We start from the raw sequence: 20,742 nt of genomic DNA, 5'->3' as shown, positions 1-20,742 counted from the left end.
AATTTGTGAATAAATGTGTTTGTCAATGGGGACAAACAGGGCTGTATAAATCACCTTTGTGTTTTTCTAACCCCCCCCCCCCCCAAAAAAAAAAAAAATAAAATAAAATAACCCATAGATGCAGTGTATTGTTTCGTCTGTAGCCAAAATTAGTCAAAAGGGAGCTAACTTTAAGTAGGCATAGCCAAAAGTGTATGTTTGGAATTGCGCCTTTTTCTTGGTTCGATGTGCAATCGTAACGTTGCATTATTTTTCATGCTGGAAGAATTTTCTACTACTGGGACTACTTTTTTCAAGAATAGATGTTAGAATATGTGTTAAGCATTTGGTCCTGGACCCTTAGCGAGAAATTTGGTCCAATGACTGTCGAATGATATTCATAAAAGCAGGGATGTGTCGCTATACTATGGATTCACCATAGTGTTAAGTAATAAACCAGCCTGAGGTCCGCATACTGACAAACACTCCTTCCCCATCCCTCCCAATTTAAAAATTCTTCTTTGGCCTCCTGCCAACAAATTTTTACAGATTTTGAATCATTTTTCGTAATGTCATCAGCGTATTTTCAGGGTCGTTTGTCTTTCGCCTTTTAGTACAAATTTTAAGTTTATACCTTTGAAAAAATTTCCCAAACTCTGTACATATTTGGTGGGTTCGGACCAATAAAAGAGTTTTTTTTAACTAACTGTAAGTAAGGAACGACTCATGTTAACAGTAACCGAAAATCTAATAAAAGGAATTTTGATAAGACTATATAAATCAAGAGAATGTGCTTTTGAAGGAAAATGTAAAATTCGTTAAATTGAAAGTTACCCACCAAAAATTACAAGCCTGAAAAAATTTGTCTGATTTTCGAAAAGGGGGCAAAACACCCTCAACAAGATAAGTGATCTTGGTAAAAATTCATCAGATTAGAGAACATTTAGTGTTGAGATTTCGAGTCCCAGTCTATAAAATATGATTGTTTTTTATCGAGAAGAATGTCACATCTTTTGAGCCAACGATCGCATTGAGCCAACTATCCTAGAAAATCGGGAGAAGGTTAATTCTATATGTTCCAATGCCCTTTTTAACTAGCGAAAAATATTTTGCCTCAGGAAGTATACTCAGCCATTTTGTTGCACAAAGCAGCAGTTTTTGCCCCAAGAGGGAAATAAAGCTATTGATTGAATATTGTTAGATTTTTATGTTAATTTTAAATATATAAAATGTATTAGTTTTAAAGCTGCTTTTAAAAGCGATTAGCACAGGAAATTGTTATGTAATGTTAGAAATTGGAATTGAACACGTATGAGAAGACTAAAGGCCCTAATTACTGATGCCTCCGCAATATGAGCGAAGCTTTGCTAATGAATGATAAAGTCTTACCATTATGGTCAAATACTTTTTATTATATATTTTATTTGTCAATGTGGATTTTAATGTCGTTCAACGTGACAGCCTAATTGCTAAATGCTGACTAAAGCCCCTAAGACTAATGGCTGATTTATCCAGGGAAGGGTTGTTACGCGTGTGACCATCCATTGTACATAGTCCTATATTATTCAAAGAGAGTTCATTCAAATGGGCATTTCAAGTGTTTGTGAGTGCCGTAAAAAGATGGCGCCACAGCAAATTGCCACACTCTTGTATTTTGGCCGGTAAAAACAGTAATTTTAGCGCAAACATGCCAAAATTTTATCGACCAAAAATTCTGGGAACTATTAAAAGGATATTTATTAATCTACCAGCCTCAGAAGCAATATACCTTTTTTTTTTTTTTGCTAATCATAACTGCATTCCATAAAAATTACCTGACATTAGTAAAGACGATGGATGCAGTGAAAGTGAAGATGTTAAAAGTAGAATAGTCAAGGCCGAAAGTATTTTCCCACAATTTAAAAAAGTTTCGAAGAATAGAAAAGTAAGTATGCAGACCAAGATTTTAGGGTATGGACAGCTACAGTGATGAGAGTCGCCAAGCATGATTGTGAATCGTGGGCGCTTCGAAAGACGCAGGAGAATTTGTTTGATTTTTTCCAGAGTAATAGTTGTTACGGATATTTGTACGGATGCTGTACGAAACATTAGTCTGTATCCCACTTTCCAGGGTCATAATGAGAGAAAGGTTGGGATGGTGAGGACATGTTCTGTGGGTGTAGGATGACTGATGGATCGTCCTTTCCGGCTAGACAAAAAGCAGGGCGGCCCTGAACGGGTGGGATGACGTCATCAAAGGGGGTTTGATGCAATTGGGGTCCGTTGAGAGTATGAAAAGAGGGAAGCTTTTAATATTTTGGGATGGAGGAGGAGTGTGTGCAGCTCTTCTTTTCAGTAGATACTGTTTTGGGAATGGGTTGTACTAAGCCCAAGAAAAATATTTTAGGCCGTCGTGCTCAAACTGTCTACTGGAGTTCCTTCAAATGGATTGAATGAATTTTTAGATGATTACTGATGACCTCTGACATCGCTTCATCAAGAGGGATATCAACAATTATATATATATATATATATATATATATATATATATATATATATATATATATATACATGACAAAAGCAGATATTTAGGCAAAGGCCCAAGCCGTCTTCAGTGCAAAAAAAAAAGAAAAAAACAGCCTTTTCAGGTAAACTGAAACGGAGCAGATGAGATACTGAAACAAACAAAAAGTAAACTGTCTCCTTTTCAATCCCCTCTCGATCTTTTTGAGTGGGGGGTTTGTTCCCCCCAATGTTTTGAGAACGACTGCTCAGACACATGTGCACTCATAAATGCTTTCAGCAAAGCACTATAAAACTTAAGAGTAAAGAGCGAGGGACTGAGATTGGGGAAGGTCCGTAGTACCCGGAATAATTTAAATCCGTCTTAAATTGTAATGTCGTTCTTCATTTTCATTAAAAAAAAATTGTTCTTTTATTTAATTCGTTTAAAAGAGGATCCTGTTCAGCAAAATGTTGGAAAATAACTTCCATTCCTCCTAATTTCTTATTATATGAAGATCCAAAATGCCTTCAGTGAGCCTGAACCCTCAATTTCTAGTGAATATAAGCTCACACCTAAAAACTACAGTGAATGAAAAGATCAAACAATTTAGGATTTTGGGATTTAGCCAACAAACTAAGGTAAATTAGTTCTGAAGTCACTTGGCCAATCTCATACAAAATGGACGCTATATAAGACATGGGGGAAAGCCATATGATTTTATAAATTCAGTTGCGAGCCAAAATTATATGATCTGGTAATAGCAGAAGTTGGTGCTCGTGCCAGAAAAAAGATACCAGTACCATTGAGTGTTTAGCTTTTGTGTGAATGTCATTTTGTCTCAGGGCACTTATTATTATCTTTTGGCATTGGTGAGTTTGCACCTATTACCAAGAAAGGAAAGTCAAACGCTCAGTATTCTTGGTGCAACCCTGCTACCGTGTCTACTACCCTCTGCAAACTTTTCGACCAACTGTTATCTACGAATTAAGGCATAAACTTTATGGCCCTCCATGGCAGTTTAATTTTCAGCTAGGCTCAGAGGGTTCAATTGCAATGTGTCTGTCAATGCAGATAATAGTGGTGAAACTCTTAATTTTTGCCAGACTTGATCTCCATTAGCTGATTGACTCCCTGGTGCAAACCACTGTGTTTTGTTGGCAGTAGAACAAAGAGTTAATACATTTGCAATTAGTGCTTTGTGAGATTAATTTAAAAAAAAAATACTCAAAATAAGTTTTTCTAAGAAAATTGAAGAAATCCATAAAACTAAAAATTAGCAAAAATCAAGTAATCCACCAAGCGCGAAGCTATCAAAAATCACCATCAGTAAATGAATGAAACCTCAAAACGAACAGAAATCACAATAAATAACCGAGTCAAACTCAAAATGAGCAGAAATTAACTCGATTAGGGCTGACAATCCCCAAGCCTTCTCAAGACCAGAACATGATTTGCCCTTTACTGAGCAAAAAACATTTTAAACATGTTTATTTATTTTAACTTCATAAATCGAAAATTATTAAGACTTTAATGAATAGGTATCAGTATATGTATATTAAGCTTAAAATGCACATTCATTTGTATTTTTTTTTCAGTAAAGTGCAAATTATTTATGGGAATGATGGTCGGGGGCGAACTGGCTACCATCCAATCACTTTTTATTATTAAAAACGGCACTAGAACTTTCAATTTCCAATCGAATGAGCCATCTTTTGAAGTTTCTACGATAACTCCTTCTATACGAAGTGCTCTGGTCCAAATAAAAACAAAATAATACATTGTGCCAACACTGTTCTTTACTTAGGCAGTGCTATTGCACTGCCTATGACATATGCTCAAGGTTAAACATTTGCCTTATGCTGCATTTTGATAAATACAGTCCTCCAGTACTGTGTTGCAAACTTGGCAGTATTTTTAAGATGCCGGCAGGTAGCTGTGTTTCAGTAAAGTGCGAATTATGTTCTGGCCTAGGGAAGGCATAGGGGTTTCGAGCCCAACTTATGTTAATTTCTGCTCGTTTTGAGTTTGACTCGGTTATTTATTGTAATTTCTGTTCATTTTGGGTTTCATTTATTTATCGATGCTAATTTACGGTAGTTTCACGCTTGGTAAATTATTTGATTTTATTTTTGCTCATTTTTTTTAATGGAGTTCTTTACTTTTCTTTGAAAAACTTTTTTTGTGGAAAAAGTTTTTTATAATTAATTTCTGTTTGTTTTATATTCACATAGTCTTTTCAGGGAAAACGAAAATAATACATTAAATCTTTTCGTTTCTTTAAGACTTTATGGTTCGGCCTGTTATTTGTATGCTGGAGAAAAATTTTCAGCAATTTTTAACAACATACACCCTTTTAGAAATCTGGAAACAAATAGTACTGTTTAATTTAGTTTTATACCTCCTCAAGTTGTCCTGAAATGGAAAATTTGATACCATTTGCAAAATCTGCTTACTTTCTTTGATAGCTTGGATACACCTACGCTATTTTGACTTGGTTAAATTTTAAGAGCAGAAGTAGCGCCGAAAGTTTGAACATAATACAGTCAGTCGTTCTTGGGATACTGCTGAGATGCCTTATTGAGAATTAGCATTAACACAGTGCATTTTGATTTAATCTTAAGGCAACATTTAGTTTTTAAACATAAAGCCAAATGGGACGGTGGGCTTGGGAGGGGGATTAGTTGTCCTCCAATCACTTTAGGCTATTAAAAAGGGCATCAGCCCTTTCTATTTTCAATCGAATGAGCCCTTTTCGAAGTTCCAAGAACGACTCCTTCGATACGATGTCTAAACAACAACAGCAACAAAAATCATACATTAGACCCACATCGATCTTTATTATAAAAATTTCAAGCCTTCCGAGCACTTTCGCAATAGGTCTTTCGATTTCCAATTGAATGAGCCCTTTTTGATTTTCTACGACAACGGTTTCTATAAACACCTTATATACCCCCAGGGCATAAATTACAACCCTTACCCTAAGGGCTCTGAGGGTGGTTGCCATCCTCTAAGACATAATTTTCAGAACTTTCAACTACGTTAAACAAAATGGCTATCTCAAAATTTTGATTGGATGTGTTGGGGAAAATGGTGGGCGTGAGAGAGACGTTAGTTGCTCTCCCATCACTTTCAACTATTAAAAAAGGCACTAGCTCTTTCATTTTCCAATCAAATGAGCCCTTTTGAAGTTTCTACAACAACACTTTCAATAAAATCCTTATATGCTCTAGTGGCTGAACTTACAGCCCGTGCCCTAAGGGTTGGGGTTATCAACATCAAAGACCTAATTTTCAGAACTTTCTACTACGTAGAATAAAACGGCCGTCTGAAAACTTTGATTGGATGTGTTTGGGGGAATGGTGCACGTGAGAGGGCGGTTAATTACCTTCCAATCACGTTCGACTATTAAAAAGGGTACTACCCCTCTCAGTTTCCAATTAAATGAGCGTTTCTTGAAGTTTTTATGACAACTCTATCTATAAAAACCTTATATGCCCCCAGGGTATAACCTATAACCTTTGCCCTGGGGGGTTTGTCATAGTGGCCGGTGTTTAGCCCCTCGGCGAATACCCCCGTGGAAAATATCCCCCTCGCCGAACATACCCCCCCCCCCCGGAAAATATCCCCCAGAAAATACCCCGCGGAAAATACCCCCGGAAAGTACCCCCCGCCGAAAATACCCCCCCCCCCAAAAAAAAAAAAAAAAACGTGGAAAATAAGGCTTTCCAAATTTGAGAATTTTATTTGAGTTTTATTTTTTATTTTTTTCCGTAGGGGGATGGAATTTTGGTACTTGTGTATTATGCTCCACTCACTTCAAGTTTACGCTGTGTAAAATTCGAGAACACATCGGTTTTTTTGTTTGTTTCTTCGTTACTTTAGAAATAAATTTGCGCTATAGATTTGCACATTAGGAGGGGGGTAAGCATAACGGGTCTGCATGCAAAATGTGTTTGGTACAACTATGTTGCATATTAGATAGATAGACAAATAACTGTATTTTACAGTCAAATATACAGCCAAGAACACAGTAAAATAACAAATGAATATAGTGAATTGGGGGGGGGGGATGTTTAACCCCCGAAAAATTCCCCCCCCCCACAAAAAAATACCCCCTCCCCCTTCTTCAGAAAGTAACCGCCGCGGAAATACCCCCTCTTTGGAAAATACCCCCCTGGAAAATATCCCCCCCCCTGTGGAAAATAATGTTTCTAAATTTGAAACTTTTATTTGAGTTTTTTTAAGTTTCATTGAAAAGTGCTAAGGAACGGGAAAACGAAGAATTTGCACACCAGAAGTGTCTTAGAAACTTAGAAAAAAAACACAAATCTAATTGTATTGAAATGATGTCCTTATAAATTTCCGAAATTATTGGCCGTAACATACGTCAGATTAAAAAAAAAATTGAAGAAGAAAAAATATTTAGGCGAACAATCATCAAAATTAAGCTAAAACATATGGCACCAAAAAGTTTAAGAAGGTTTGGCTATCCTTTGAAAGGATAGTTGGCTTTGGGAACCAACATATTCTAAATTGTTTAAGTTTTTACGGACAAAAGCTTTGTCAAATTCTAAGATTTTGTTTTTTCTTATCTTCCAAGTGTAAAGCTACCACAAATCACCATTAACAAATAAATGAAACCCAAAGCTAACAGAAATTACAATAGATAGCCTAGTCAAACTCAAAACGAGCAAAAAGTAAAAGGAGTGTGGCTGACAACACCCATGTCTTTGTCAGACCAGAAAATAATTTGCACTTTACTTAAAAAAAAAAAATTAAAAAACCGTGTATTGTCAGTTTGATATACATATTCTGATATATATTCCTTATAATCTTAATACTTCTTTATTTGTTAAATTAAAAAAAGTGAAAACATTTAAAATGTATTTTGTTTTCAGTAAAGGGCAAATTGCTTTCTAATCTTGAGATGTGGCGGTTGTCAGCCCTGCTCATACTAATTGTTGCTATTTTGAGTTTGAATAGGTTATGTATTGTTATTTCTGTTCTTTTTGGGTTCAATTCATTTATTTATGGTGATTTATCATAGTTTTACGCTTGGAAAATTATTTGAATTTATTTCTACTCATTTTTGGCTTAACGAGGCCATGGGCACCGGCCAGGGGGGGCGCATGGCCCCCACCTGGAAATTTGGGACTATATAGTAATTATAAGGAAACCAAAGGAAAAGAAGCAGAATAGGAAAAAAACATGGAAAAAATGTTTGTTGTCCCATTATTGGCTGCCTACCAATAGATTTTGACCCATAATAAGGAAAAACATAAGTTCTAATTTGTGACTACTACTATTACTGCTACTAACAACTCACCGCAGCACCAAGCCGCCTGAGACCAACACAGCTACGCACGCTCCTTCTCCACCCCAATCTATTCGAAGCCTCCCTTTTTACACCCGCCCACGAAGTTCCAATTTCCTTCAAGTCTTTCTTTATCACGTCCTCCCACCCCAGACAAAGACGACCTGCTTTCCCTTTAGCCCTAGACGGTTGGCCGAAAACAACAATCTTCAACAATCTGTCATCGTTCATCCGTACAACGTGCCCTAACCACCTCAACCTTTTTTTCATTACAGCCCTAGAGAGCGGTATTGAACCACATTTTTCGTATAGCCTATTGTTTGAAATACGGTCAGTCAGCCGGGTACCCAGAACAAACCTTAAGCAATTTCTCTGGAAAACATCTAGCAAATCTTCATCCTCTTTTCGGAGCGTCCATGCTTCAGAGCCATATTTGACCACTGTCATCAATGTAGCTTCTAATATTCTAATCTTGGTTTGCAGACTTATCTTCCTATTCTTCCAGACTTTTTTTAACTGTGAAAAAACACCCTGAGCCTTGGCTATTATATTTTTAACATCTTCACTGCTCCCACCATCTTTACTAATAATACTACCAAGGTAAGTGAAGCTGCCCACCTGAGCAATCTTTTCATTACCCAACGTCACCTTTTCATCTTCACTTATTCCTAGCATTAGTGACTTAGTCTTCCCAACATTAATTTTCAAACCAATTCCAGCACCTTGAACTCACAAAACCTCTAAAATTTCATTCATTTTGCTCACACTTTCATCTAGGATGCTTAAATCATCAGCATAATCCAAGTCCAGGAGAGTTTTTCCTCCCCATTTGATTCCGTGGTCTCCCATTGCATTTCCTGTGCTCCTTAAAACAAAGTCCATCAAAATAATACATATAAAGGGGGATAGATCACAACCCTGCTTAACTCCTTATTTAATACAAAAACAGCTGCTAACCTTATTTACTACCTTAACCGCATCAGTGTTATTCTCATACATAGCACTAAACACTATAATGTATTTGTCTGTTATACCATACAAGGATAAAACCTTTGCTAAAGCTCTTCTATCAACAGAATCGAATGCTTGCTCATAATCTATAAAACTGAGGACCAATTATTATCAAACCTGTGTTTGAAAACTCAGGCACTTCTCAATTATTAGCCTAAGAGTGAAAATTTGATCGACACATCCTCTACCTTTTCTAAAACTGCACTGCTCATCTCTTAAAACTTTGTCTACGGCATTTCTCAGTCTAAAAAGTATCATATTACTAAGTAATTTGCTTACCTACAGAGACCAGACTAAAGCCTCGATAATTACCACACTCACTTTTATCACCTTTCTTATAAAGTGACTTAATTAAGGTTTTCCTAAAATCGTTAGGTACTTCCCCTTTTTCAAAAATCATATTCATAATCTTCAATGACTTATTTCTAACCTCAGAGCCACCATATTTAAGAAACTCATTTACCACCCTATCAGCACCTGGAGCCTTATTATTCTTTAATCCTTTTAGTACTTTTGCTAAATCCTCCTCACAAAACAAATCTTCCTTCACATCCAAGGTATCACAAAATTTTTCATTTTCCTCTATATTATTTCCTGCAACTCTATCTCGGTTAAGCAAGTTCTCAAAATGTTCGGCCCATCTCGCTTTAGTTTTTTCCTTATCGCTAATTGCGACCCCATTCCTATCTTTAACTGGGACAAGTCCGGATTGACTACTCCCTCTCAATTTGTTAACGTACCAGTACAATATTTTACTATTATGCCGTCTAGATGCATCTTCCAGATCCTCGGCAATTTTATCCATGGCCTCCACTTCACACCTCCTTAGTTCATATTTTAATACTTTCTCCATTTTCTTTAAATTTCTTTTGTTTTCATACGATCTATCAGTCAGATAATTCTTGTACAAGCCCTTTCTCCTTTCTATTAAACATAAAGCTTTTTCACTAATATTCTTAGCTGCAGTTCTAGCTTTCTTCCCTAATACACCTTCAGCAACTTCACAAACTATTTTTCTAAAATTATTCCAACCATCTTCCACATTATCAACTTTTAAACTCTCAAGTATAGTATTCAACTGTTCCTGGGAATTTTCTCTCAAATTCTCATCCTGGAGTCTACCTACATCATAACTTCCCGGGAGATAGTTACCCTTCCGATATTTCAGCTTTAAATTAACCCTTGACACTACTAGATGGTGATCCTTAATTTTAACATCAGTAACAGCACTCCTATATACCCTAGTATCTTACATGATCCTGCCAGTCTTCGGTTTGCAATAACATAATCAATAAGGTTTGCTGTCTTTCCATCACGTGAATACCATGTTAACTTTTGAGCCATTTTATGACCAAACACAGTATTGGTTATAACTAGATTGTTATACCTACAAAATTGCTAAAGTCTGTATCCATTACTTTTTTCTTTTCCTACACCAAATTTACCTAGGCTGGGATACCATCTATCCCTATTTCTACCAACCTGGTCGTTAAAATATCTCAGTAATAACATCATATTTATACCTGGGACCGTGTCAATTTGCTCCTGTAACTGTAAGTAAAATTAATCTGAGTCACTAGAATCTCCGTCAGTCGGTTTTACAGGGGCGTATACTACTTTAAATGATACCCTAAACTTTCTAATCATAAAATGAGCAATTAATATTCTATTATTAATACCTTCCCAGCCTAAACAAGACTTAGCAGCTTCCTTATTCATCATGAGCCCTACTCCCTGTCTATGTACCCCACCCTTCCTGCCTGAGTAAACAAACTCTATGTCACCTAATATCATGCTTCCTACCCCTGGGATATGAGTTTCTGAAACTCCTAATAAATCCAGTTCAAATCGTCTGAATTCGTCAGTCATAATGTCGATACGATTGTCGTTTTTAATCTCGTAATATTCCAAGTTCCAATTTTCATATTCTTTAAATCAGTGAAATTATTATTGCCTCAGGAAAAGCAATGATACCGGATACCAGTGCAGGAGGGGGATCACATATCTTCTCAAGTCTACACCGAAGTGCTTAAGCCGGCTTAGAACCGGACAGCAAGAAGTCCCTGGGACCTCCATGAATGGAGGCTTTGTGTAATCCTGGGCCCATCTTGGTCACAACACGGTTTTCAGCACTTGGCGATGCTCTGCTATCAACAAGAGTCGAAATCCTGCACAGACAGTCTCAAGCCTATTACCTCTTACTCATTATATATTCATGCCTACAAATATTACTCTACTATGGGGAGGCAACCCATAATAGATAAATTATCTAGGAAGAGGTTTTTCAGCTCAAAAACGCCCATCAAACATACCAAGTCCAGAAGAATTGTCCATTAGTCAGAATCCTCTACGAATGCTGTGTCGTTTACTAGGCTATAATTTCCTCGAGGGGTGCCACTCCTCAAGTGGGAATAGAGTTGACCGCAAGGTCTCCAGTCTTGCAGGTACCCCGAAAAGGTCGAGGCAGCCCTTTGCAGAGGCCGTTGTCCATAGATCTAGATCTTACGCCCTTCCACAGTTGTCCTCCTATAGAGGATCCTCCCGCGATGGTTTTCAGCATCACCATGCAATTTAACCCATTACTGGGAGAAGGTTTGCAACTCATGGGACTTTTGGTAAACCGTGGGCCCTTTTGAGTATACATTTGAGTGGCCTTCTTCCTCCTTCGCCTGTATTTATGATCCCGGGCGAGGGTGCCCCAGATTCTATTATTGACCCCCAGGGACAAGCTCCTCCCTTGGTCCGTGCCTCCTAAGGAAGTACCCTACATATCTGTAGAGCGTTCCCCACTCGCCACCTGGGGACACGCTGAATGGCCTGGGGGAGGCCAGAAAAATACGCACAACGTGGGGCTCGAACCCACGACCCTGAGATTAAGAGTCTCATGCTCTACCGACTGAGCTAGCCGGGCTTTAAAGATTTAAATGGCTTTAGCTAATTTAAAGATTCCATATATATATATATATATATACACTGTCATTCATAGGTAAAATTCTATTTTAGCTACTTTTGGCTATCCTGGAAAGGGGTCAGGCTACAAAAACCAAAGTCCCAGGGACGGGTCAACAGGCCAAGGCATGTCCGGGGAAAGCACCCCGAAGTACCCACCTCAACTCCCTCTCCCTCCAGAGGGTCCCGAAACGTGGCTAATTCCAAATATAAAAACTTCACTAAGTTTAATGTTACTCATTAAAAGCTACGAGCCTGCAAAAATTCAAGTGATTTTCAAAAAAGTGGGGAAACACCGCCAATAAGGAATCTTCATAAAAATCGCAACATCTGAATCAGCGTATCAGAGAACACTACTATAGAGGTTACAAGCTCCCATCTACTAAAACATGGAATTTGATATTTTTGGTCAGAAGAAAGATCACAGATGCGTGCTCTGTGAGATTTCTGAGGGGGGGGTGTTTTCCAAGGGGAGAATTGTACATGGGGAGGGAAGTTTCCAGCGGAAATTTCACATGATGGGAACCTACCAGAATTCTTAAACGAAATTCTGTTCACTTATCCTACCCCCTCTTGGGCGACTCGACGTTACATCTGGAGATGTCACAAAATCTTGACCGGAGGAACAGGCAGCCTTCCAATTATGACAATGCCACACAGTATTCAAATCATAAACAATAAGTAGAACAATAGGGAAACCCCCCATACAAGAAGTCTTATATAAAAAAATTTCCCTACTGTTCCACCCACTGTTTATTTCTTAGCTACCTGAATAGTTAATTAATATAAACATTACCACAGGGACAGATCCAGGATTTTTTTTAGGGGGGGGGGAGCAAAATAGGTTGATCAAATAAAAAATTTTTTAGGGGGGGGGGCAAAATAGGTTTTGTTAGACAAAACAAAAAAAATAAAATCATTCGGAGTGCCTTTAAAATGTATACAATTAAGCACAGGGTGATGTATGTACAGATAACTAAAGAAAATAAGAAGAAGAAGAAGAAATAAAGAAGAAATCAAAGTGAAGAAGAAATAGTAGATGAAAAATAGAAAAGAAGCAAATGAATTTCGAATTGACAAGTATGAGGGCCTAAAGTGTAGAAAATAAGAAAGTGTTTTATGCTGCCTTTGCAGAGGATCTAAAATTTGACTACCATACATAAAAGACAATAATGTAGGAAGATTCATTCCACCAAAGACTACACTCAGGACGCTTGCACTCGGATGACCAATATCTTAAGGACAAGGATAAAGATCCTCCAGAGCTATTGATGGCATATAGGAAGTCGACGATTGTCGATGTTCCAGTTGCTGTTACTTTTTGTACAGAGACAGATAGCAAGCATTTTTCCAAACCTTGCAGCAGCTGCAGTCGAACCCTGGGTCCCGTATTCCAAGACAGAGATCAATCCACAGCACTCTACCAGATTTGGCAATGTCATAAGATCCCAGATAGGCCCAAGCCCCCTTCCCCAGCCCTGTCAGTATATATTCTAATCAGAGTAATTCAGAGAATCATTCACACAGGCTTAATAAAAGGAGACATTATAAACCTGAGTTTGAGTGTGAATATGAGTCAAAGTGAGTGAGGGACTCGTATCTTTCTCAGAGAGATCTAGATACAAATGAGGTTTAACAATTTTTCCCTGAAGGAGTTGGAGTTTCTCTCAAGGAGTGAAGGAGAAGTGTTCCCTGAAGGAGTTTTTTCTCAAGTCCAATCGAGCCCCTCAAGCTATAGGTTGCATGTTGTCAACACAGACAAATTTCAGGACTCAATCTTTCTGGGTGCTAAAAGGTACAATCATTAACAGCTTCCACAGTTGCAATCATCAAAAATCAAAGTAAAATTAGTACCTGACTCTATACAATTAATTAAATAAAATAATTAGTATAAAATAGGAATTAGTATAAAATAAACAGATTAAGTTTATAAATAGATTAAACTAAATAAGAATTAAATAAATAATTAAAAAAAATTCTTGGAAGCCGAAATTAATAATCAATAAATTAATAGTCAATAATATTTATTAATAAAATTAATAATTGAAAAATTTTATTAATAAAATTAACAATTAGTGAATAAAAATTATTCATAAATAATTAAAAAATAATTAATAAACAGATTAATTAAATAAATAGATTTGATTTATAAACAGATTAAATTAAATAATAACAATAATAAATAATTAATAAAATTGTCTAATAAATTAATATAGAATAAATTTATTAATAAAATTATTAATTTAAAAATAAAAATAGTTAATAAACAATAAATAAATGCAAATAATTAATAAATTATTTAACAAATTAAATTATTATATACATATTTAATTATATATATATATAATAATAAATAAATTTATTTATTATAATAAATATATATATATATATATATATATATATATATATATATATATATATATATATATATATATATATATATATATATATATATATATATATATATATATATATACATAATAAATAAATTTAATTTATAATTATTCAACTAAATATATAGATTATATTAAGTAATAGTTAATAAATCAATAAGTTTTATTAATAAAACTAATAATTAATAAATAAAAAATTATAAATAATTATTAAATAGATTAAATTTAAAAAATTGATTAAATAAAAAGATTAAATAAAAGAAATTAGTAATTAAATAACATTAGATCACACAGTCACTTATGTCTAAAGGTCGTCTCTAACACTTTCAAATTCTGAAATAAGTGCCAAAAACTGTTTTCTGAACTGCATTCCAAGGGAAAATCAGCAGGATAATACGTGTTAAATCCTCCTAGTCTAAACTACCCTGCTGATCTTCCCTTTGAGAACAGCTCAGCAAGAAGCCCCGGCAAGTGCCACAGAAATGCGAAAAAGCCAGATGCAACTTTAGGTACAACAACAACAATATTCAGTTTTTACTGTTGAAGTTCTTCTAATTTTAACCTACCTGTAGTACCTGTATTTATCAATGATAAATGCAAAATGACCAGAAAAGTTGTTTTGAACTATCAAAAAATTATGTAAAATATTAAAGTTCCAATTTGATCATAGTAGAACTAGATATACCACCATAGAACTATTTATTACTAATTAACATTTTTATTAATTCGGAATATTGAGTTTAAGTTAATTTGATTAATCATTGAATAATATAAGACTGAACAAGAGATTGAAACACAATCTGGAACACTCCGGTAAGAAAATTAATCTTCTGCAACTTAAAATACGAGAATAGGTCAATATTTGTATTATTATTTTTATTGGCTCAGTCTAACCTTACTGAAAAAGCAACTAAATGTTTGATATAATTTAGCCTTAAATGAAATACATTTAAAATACTATTACCGTTTTACCATTTTAAAATTATTACCGTTTTGAAAGACCAAAAGACCAATAGAAAGACTTGTGACTGAGTGACCCCTAACAAGTTTTCCCAATTTTTTTTTTCTGTATGATTTGGCAGGAGCAAAAAAAAACAGCAAAAAAACAAATACTTCATAGTAATGAATGGTAAGTAAATAACGATCCTTGTCAATAACATAAACCTAATAATAGTATTTAATACTTGGAAAAACGGTCATTGAAAAAAATATACTTGGAAAAAACACTTAAATAAAACATTGCATTTACTTTATTCTGGGATTTTTTTTTTTTTTTTTTTTTTTTTAGTTAACAAAATTTCCAGATACCTCGCTATTCTTCTGTAATTTTTAAGTGGCTATGTAGGCCTACCTAGAAAGAATTGTTTTCTGACTTCCAACCGTCCAAATACTGTACCCCCCCCCCGAAAATACCCCACCCCCTCCCTGTGGAAAAGAAGGCTTTTCAAATTTAAGAATTTTATTTGAGTTTTATTTTTTTTAATTTCTGTAGGGGGAAGGAGTTTTGTTACTTGTGCATTATGGGTTGAAATATTATGCTAAAGTTCAAATTTTGTTCGAATCGCAAATCCCTGAATCACAAAGCCTGTTTAATTAAACTAGATAGCTCTTTTGAAAGTACTAAAAAAAAATTAGCGTAAGAAAGAGGTATTGACTAGAGGACGAACCTCCTCATATACGTAATAATTTCTGTTCGTTTTAAGTTTTATTGTTACTCCTTACTTTCAGTTGAAAAAACTTGTTTTTTAATTATTTTCTGATCGTTTTTTAAATAATGCTGGGAAATCAGGCGCCTCCTTCATAGAAATGTCCCTTCTCCCAAGGAAAGATCCTCCCACGTAACCCCCTCCTCCAACCCCCCCGGTTAAAGTAGTATCCCACTGATTTACCCCCCCCCCCCTATATGCAAATATATAGCCTAAATTATATATTTCCCATATATTCTGTCACTTTTCTTTGTTTTGTTTCGCGCTAAGATGAAAAAAACTAACGAAGAAACCGGTTTTGTTTTGAGTTTTACACAGCGTAAACTTGAGTGAGTTGCCCATAACACACAAGTACTAAAACTCCTTCTCTATACGGAAATTAAAAAAATAAAACTCAAATAAAATTCTCAAATTTGAAAAATCTTATTTTCAGTGGGGGGGGGGGGTATTTTCCCCAGGAGGGGGTAAAGTTTTTGGACAGTTTGAAGTCAGAAAATAATTCTTTCTAGGTATATGGCCACTAAAAAGATACAGATGAATAGCGAGGTATCTTGAAATTTTGTTAACTAAAAAAAACAAAAAAAACATCCTAGTATAAAGTAAATTCTATTTAGTTCTAATTCTATTCTATTTAGCAGGCTTTTTAGTTTTCAGTTTGTCTTTATTGGTTGTAGGTTTTATTTTCATGGTGCTTGTCTTGCTAGTTATGGTGGTGGGCTTTCCTCTTTACTTTTAATTTGGAAGTTATGCTGGATAATACGTATTTTATTAAATAATACGTATATACTTTGCAAAACAAACGAAATCAAAAGTACTTTCAGCGTCGCCTCAGCGCGGCGGGGAAGTGACAACAGGTTGATGTTAGATATGACTTTTATGAAAAAAAATAATAATTAAAGTAAGGATTAATTTCAAATATAAGCATTCTGGATCCAAAGCTCTTATTTCTATATTATTTCCAAATGGGTTTCCACCAGTTAACAATATTGTACTTTTATTAATATCTAACTCCACTCTGGCTAAGCACGTTTATCTGTAAACTCAAAGCTATAAAAAGAGCTGACGCATTTGTAGTAGTCTTAATGTAAGTGTTTGGGGATATGATGGGCGTGGAGGGGAGGGGGGACGCTGTTGCCCTCCAGTCACTTTTGACTATTTGAAACGGCACTAGATCTTTCAATTTCCAGGGCAACTAGGCCCCATCCCACGTCACTTTTTCCTAAAATCGTCCGATCAAAATTTTGACATAGTTTATTTCTTCAGCATAGTTGAAAGGCCCGATAACTATTCTTTGGAGATAAAATGACCCCCTATGTCACCTGGGGAAAGGTTTTTAAGTTATAAAAATTGCCCTTTGTTTTATTTGTTATTGGGAAGTATGCATAAGTAGAAGTGACCCTATTGATCGTGTCAGAACCACGTGGTTCTGTCAGCATTTTTAATACGGACGGGGCACCAAATATGGGCATAGAGTCATTAGGGAGAAAGATTGCGTAATGGGGTCAATGACCTCTTTTTCCAAGGTCGATTTATTTGATGTTTCTATGTGTAATAGCTCCGGGACGAAGGTTGCACATGCGCATTGAATTCTAACGGGAACAGTGTTATTGATCTAGGACTCAAAGGGGAAGTGAATTTCCGAGAACTTGATTGCGTAATCGAAGGGAAAGTGGATTTCTAAGAACTTGATTGCGTAATCGATTGGGAATTTTATTGATCCGATATGGAGGAGGTTTTGAGTGTGGTCGTTATAATACACAAGTTTCATTTGAACAGTGTTGTGAGGTCCTCTAACCCAACCCCAAAGGGTTCCGATCCTCCTACCCCAACCCCGAAGGAAGCCCCCGGGCCGCCAAGCCCCCCCAGCGCCCAAAGGGCCACCGGCGCCCCCCAAGGCCCGCCCAGACCCCCCAAGGCCATCCCCACGCCCCAACTGTCCTCCAGGCCCCCAACAGGCCCCCCGGACCCCCCAAGGCCCACCCTGTTCCCCCCACGTCCACCTCCCGCCCCCCCACGCCCAACGAGCTCCCACAGGACCAAAGGGGTCCCCAACGCCCACCACCGGCCCCCCCCAGCCCCAAAAGCCCACCCCTGGTCCCCAAATGTCCCCCGGGCTCCCACAGGGCCCCCGGTGCCCCAAATGCCATCCACGGGGCCCCCGGGGCCCCCAATGCCCCCCCCGACCCACCACATCCCTCGCCGGCCCCCAAAGCCCAACCCCGGCGGGGTTGGGTGTGGTTTTACGTTTCAAAGTTAAATTTTATTTATTTTTAAAATTTCATTTTTAATTTCTTTAGTTGAAAAGCAAGAGTTGGACTATTTCAGTAGTGTTTGGCTGTGGTTTACATTGTAACAGTTAAATTTTAATGATTTTTCAAATATCATTCTGAATTTCTATTTTTGTAATGCAAGAGTTTGAATATTTCAGTTGAGTTCGGTTGTGGTTTACCTTGTCACAGTTACATTTTCTTGATTTTTCAAAGTTCATTCTGAATTTCATTCATTGAAATGCAAGAGTTGGAATATTTCAGTAGTGTTTGGTTGTGGTTTACCTTGTCAAAGTTACATTTTCTAGATTTTTCAAAGTTCATTTTGAATTTCTTTAGTTGAAATGCAAGAGTTGGAATATTTCAGTAGTGTTGGGTCGTGGTTTACCGTGTTACAGTTACATTTTCTGGATTTTTCAAAGTTCATTTCGAATTTATTTTGTTGAAATGCAAGAGTTGGAATATTTCAGTAGAGTTATGTTGTGGTTTCCCTTGTCAAAGTTAAATTTTCTTGATATTTAAAAGAACATTTTGAATTTCATTTTTTGAAATGAAATATTTGGAATATTTAAGTAGTTATTTTTTTTTGTTTAAATTTTCACATTTACATTTTCTTGATTTTTAAAAAATCATTTTGAATTTAATTTGTTGAAATGCGTTGAAAGAGTTTGAATATTTCAGTAGTGTGTGGTTGTGGTTTACCTTGTCACAGTTAAATTTTCTTGATTTTTCAAAGTTAATTTTTAATTTCTTTTGTTGAAATGCAATAGTTGGAATATTTCAGTAGTGTTTGGTTGTGGTTTACCTTGTCACACTTAAATTTTCTTGATTTTACAAAGTTCATATGAATTTCTTTCGTTTAAATGAAATAGTTTGACTATTTCAGTAGCGTTCGGTTGTGGTTTAACTTGTCAAAGTTAACTTTTCTTGAATTTTCAAAGTTCATTTCGAATTTACTTTGTTGAAATGCAAGAGTTGGAATATTTCAGTAGTGTTTGGTTGTAGTTTACCTTGTCACAGTTAAATTTTCTTTATTTTTCAAAGTTCATTTGAATTTCTTTAATTTAAATGCAAGAGTTGGAATATTTCAGTAGTGTTTGGTTGTGGTTTACCTTGTCAAAGTTAAATTTTCATGATTTTTCAAAGTTCATTTTGAATTTCTTTCTTTGAAATGCAAGAGTTGGGATATTTCAGTACTGTTTGTTCGTGGATTACCTTTTCACAGTTACATTTTCATGATTTTTCAAATATAATTTTGAATTTCGTTCGTTAAAAAGCAAGAGTTGGACTATTTCAGTAGTGTTTGCTTATGGTTTACCTTGTCACAGTTACATTTTCAAGATTTTTCAAAGCTCATTTTGAATTTCTTTAATTGTAATGCAAGAGTTGGACTATTTCAGTAGTGTTTGGTTATGGTTTACCTTGTCACAGTTACATTTTCCTGATTTTTCAAAGTTCATTTTGAATTTCTTTCGTTGAAATGCAAGAGTTGGACTATTTCAGTAGTGTTTGGTTTTGTTTTACCTTGTCAGATTTACATTTTCTTTATTTTTCAAAGTTTATTTTGAATTTCTTTCGTTGAAATGCTCGAGTTGGAATATTTCAGTAGTGTTTGGGTATGGTTTAACTTGTCACAGTTAAATTTTCATGATTTTTCAAAGATCATTTAAAATTTCTTTCTTTGAAATGCAAGAGTTGGATTATTTCAGTAGTGTTTGGTTATGGTTTACATTGTCACAGTTACACTTTCATGATTTGTCAAAGATCATTTAAAATTTATTTCGTTGAAATGAAAGAGTTGGACTATTTCAGTGGTGTTTGGTTCTGGTTTTGCTTGTCAAAGTTACATTTTCCTGATTTTTCAAAGTTGATTTTTTAATTTATTTAATTGAAATTTAATATTTAGAATATTTAAGTGGAGTTTGGCTATGGATTACCTTGTCACAGTTACATTATCTTGATTTTTCAAAGTTGATTTTGAATTTCTTTCGCTGAAATTCAAGAGTTGTAATATTTAAATAGTTTATTGTCACTGTTTAAATTGTAAAAGTTAAAATATAATTAATTTTAAATTTTAAAATTGATAAAATTTAAATTTAATTCAATTTTTTTTTAATTTAATATTATATTTTTCTTTTTATAAATTTTAAAATTTAAATTTTATTTATTTTTAAAATTTAATTTCGAATTTATATCAGTGAAATGCAAGAGTTGTACTATGTCAGTCGTGTTTGGTTTTGGATTACCTTGTCACATGTACATGTTCATGATTTGTCAAAGCTCATTTTGAATTTCTTTCATTGAAAAACAAGAGTTGGAATATTTCTGTTGTTTTTGGTTGTTTTTGAAATTGTCAAAGTTGAAATTCCATGATTTATCAATGTTCATTTGAACTACTTTCGTGTTAATTCAAGAGAAGTTATATTCAAGTATTGCTTTGTCGTGGTTCAACTTTCCAAAGTTACATTTCATTGATTTTTCAAAGTTCATTTTGAATTTCCTTTGTTGAAATGCAAGAGTTGGAATATTTCAGTAGTGTTTGGTTTTGGTTTACCTTGTCACAGTTACATTTTCTTGATTTTTCAAAACTCATTTTGAATTTCCTTTGTTGAAATGCAAGAGTTGGACTATTTCAGTA

General features: G+C 35.3%; 1 non-coding gene across 1 annotated transcript; it reads right to left on the bottom strand.

Annotated features, from left to right (window-relative positions):
* Positions 1 to 11,627: 11,627 nt before the first annotated feature.
* TRNAK-CUU (transfer RNA lysine (anticodon CUU)) lies at positions 11,628 to 11,700 on the bottom strand. The gene has a single exon. It is a non-coding gene; the product is annotated as a tRNA-Lys (tRNA).
* Between the last annotated feature and the right edge of the window lie 9,042 nt (positions 11,701 to 20,742).

Source organism: Artemia sp. Qi Xiang Cuo, chromosome 9 (genome assembly GCF_049724085.1).
Source record: "Artemia sp. Qi Xiang Cuo chromosome 9, ASM4972408v1, whole genome shotgun sequence".
NCBI lineage: Eukaryota > Metazoa > Arthropoda > Branchiopoda > Anostraca > Artemiidae > Artemia > Artemia sp. Qi Xiang Cuo.
The sequence above is the reverse complement of the archived record's forward strand: the minus strand, read 5'-3'. Positions and strand labels throughout refer to the sequence as shown.